We start from the raw sequence: 3,497 nt of genomic DNA, 5'->3' as shown, positions 1-3,497 counted from the left end.
ATTTATAGAGTTTGCCACGTTCCCTTCAAAACGTGTGCCACTCTACATATTTGTTTTTCACCTCTTCCGTTCTATATGCATAGGCAGTGCTCCTATCGGTTGCTCGAGAACAAAAATTAATTATATCTTGTGGCGTGGAGTTTTTTTTTTAATGATGAACATACGGACAGGGAATGCATGAATAGCAGTTTTTGTGAAACAGGCACGCGGATTGCATGAGACAATCACATGTGTTCTGTGTGACCTAAGTACTATAAATTGCCCAACTAATCCAAAATCTTCTGTTGTAGTAGTATATGATGTTCCAAGAGGCATATGAAAAAAGGCAGTACTATGTTCAGATAATGAACCAAGTGATCAGCTTGGTAAGCTACCAACAAACAATTGCAAATAATTACAATGTTGAGATAATGGAGGAAACCAAAGAGGCGCCTAGAATATAGGAATTCAAAGCCCGGCATGTGACGCTGCTGATTGCTTCCTTTTTATATAGCAACACAAGTCAGCAATTCCATAGTATATGCAGTTCTCGTGGAGATGGTGAAGGTGGAAGCAGAGGAGATGGCATGCGGCTCACGCGAGGGTTGACGGTGTTAGCACCGATTGTAACAGACAACCTGCATGTCCATGCAGTGTTCGAAGAGCTGGGTAGAAGCGAAGGCGAATCTGCATCTATAGCTAGTACGTGTTGCTATGGCCGAACCCTTGACAGGGAAGCGCGTGGGCAAAGCACTCTGTTCATAGATGACGGATGCAACTTGCCAAGCATAGCATGAACATGAACCCAATCGGATTTCAATACCCAACCAGCGACAGAAGATTTCAATAATCGTCAAACATGCCAATTAACCGCTGAGAAGGCTGTGAACGAAGACAAGCCAAATGAAACTAAATTCGTATTTTAAAGTAGGGTCTTGCTTAAACGAAGATGTTTCTCCATAGTTTTCCCCTTCTTTTTGTAAATGGAGGCGTACCCCCGGCCTCTGCATTATAATGATGCATGCAGCCATTTTAAAATGGAAGAGATTTTCACTTTCCGGCCTCTGCACCAACTAGGAATGCATAGGGCCATTTTAGTATGAGTACCAAGATAAACATGGTCCTCATAATTTTTTAAATAAGTATTAAGATATTTTTTGATGTGTGGTGGAACCACACACCAAACTTGAGTAAAACTGCACGAATATAGGACATTGCAAGTAAAACTGATTGTTTAGAATTATGCTATCACAGCAGTGTTTGTCTAGGTGATTGGCGGCATCCTACGGAGGGGATCATACCGCGCCATGTTTTTTTCCTCTGGTTCCTTCTCCGCCCGATGTAGCTTAGTCAGATGGTGCTTCATCGAAGAACTAGCGAGGTTTGTGCCACCATCATTTGTCTAGTCGAAATTGGAATTATCGTCGGTCCCTGCATGGTGCCAGCTTCTCCAGGATTACAATCTATCAAGATCGTGATCACTGGCTCTTCATCGATGACTTTTCGGGAACTGCATCTTCAAGCTCATAAGTTTCCACAAAATTGCTCACGGAGGCCCAAGGACTACAACGAGCTTTGCTCGCGGTGCACTGCCCTAGAAGCACTGTTAAGACAGAAACTGCCGATTCGCCGTCCCAGGATAGGCTGACACGCTAGGAGACGCCAGGATTCACGTATCCTGCAGTATCCCATGATTTGCGAATTAAAAGAAAGAAGAAGAAAAACATGGACATGGCCGGGGACACCGCTTGGCCTAAAAAAGCCTGACAGAAAATGACACGTTTCCGTTGTTATCTGGTATCCCGTTTGCCTCCATTTCGACGGAGTAGAGGAAACAAATGGTTGCCTTTTGTTCCCTCTGCCTGAAGAAAATTATCTCAGTTTTGAAGAGTAGCACTTTACAGATAACAGCAACAGCTGAGCAATACCAAACACGAGTACTACTTCTGTGTCTACGGCCCTCGCTGTGGGTTACTCTGCCACGGACGTGGCTTCTTTCGTCGACGATGCAGGTTGCGCAGTAACCACGGTGGACCTTGTGCAGCGGGTGGCTACACTAGTAGAAAAAATGTCAAATGTGAAGCACAATAGTGTCGGTTGGAATTTCAGCCGGCACTAATGTATACACTAGTGCCGATTCGTGGCGGCGATCAATAGCACCGGTTCGTGGCGAACCTTTAGTACCGGTTCGTGCCACGAACCGGTACTAAAGAGGTTGTGTCAGCCTGTGGTCAGGCTATGGCCCCACCATCACAATTTAGTGCCGGTTCGTACCACGAACCGGTACTAATGAGGTTATGGCAAGCTGTTTTTAGTCCCACCTCGCTCCCCTAACAAGCCTTTTACCACCTTAAATATGTTATTTCTCAAACTATCACAAGCACTTGGTCTTCATTGAACTCTATGTGTAGAATTTGTGGCCGCAATATGAGTCTTCATCGGTTTATAAATCGTTGATGACTCATATTGACAATTCCGATTGTACACACAAAGATCATTGATGATCAAAGTATTTTTGATGTTATAAGATCATATTGATAATTTAGACTGTAAAAAAATATAAGATCATGATCTAAATGCTCTTATATTTTTTGTGTTCAATATGCACCATTCAAAGCGACGCCATCAACTTTCAACCATTTATGCCTTCATTTGCTATTTGTTTTGAGAACTAAATGACCTGGAAATTGAAAAGCACTACAAATGAACTCTGAAAAAGTTAAAACTTGGCATGGTATCATCATTTCACCCACATATCATGTTCAAAAAAGTAGAGAGGGTTACGGCAAAAACTGGATGCACTTCGTTTACAAACTGGACAATCTCTTTCGAAATATTCGGGTTTATGAGGTTATGGCAAGCTGTTTTTTAGTCCCACCTTGCGAAGTGAGAGGGACTAGGAGCGGTTTATAAGCCCTGAGTGCAGAGACGATGAAGAAGAGGCTCAATGCTCACGTTGCTTAGCTTCAAGCCTTCAGCAATACGGTAGACTGCATGGAGCTATGCGCAGTGCAGTTTACACTATTCCGAATGGCTTGAAGCAAATTAACGAGTATTGCACCTCTTTTTTATTTTTAATAACTTATTACAACTCCGGACTTCTTCTGTTATGGCAAAAACTAATTGCACGTCGACATTTCTTTTTTTTTAAGTTATAACTCCAGACTTTGACCATCAAGTTTTGCAGAAAAGAAAAAATAACAGAAAAGAAGAAAAACTATAGCTGAAAAGAAAAAAACAAAATAAAAAACTACTCAAAAATAAATAGAAGAAAATAAATATAGCAGAAAAGAAAAAAAACTATTCAGAAATAAATAGAAAAAAAATAAAGCAGAAAAAAAAATATATTTGCTATTTTTCAATCGTTTACAAAATGACCATGAAATTGAAAATCACTACAAAATGAACTCTGAAAATGTTGAATTTTGGCAAACTAGATGAAAAACTACTCACAAATAAATAGAAGAAAATAAATATAACAGAAAAGAAAAAACTATACAAAAAACTACGTAGAAATA

Source organism: Triticum dicoccoides, chromosome 3B (genome assembly GCF_002162155.2).
Source record: "Triticum dicoccoides isolate Atlit2015 ecotype Zavitan chromosome 3B, WEW_v2.0, whole genome shotgun sequence".
Classification (NCBI taxonomy): domain Eukaryota; kingdom Viridiplantae; phylum Streptophyta; class Magnoliopsida; order Poales; family Poaceae; genus Triticum; species Triticum dicoccoides.
This window is presented reverse-complemented; position numbering follows the sequence as displayed.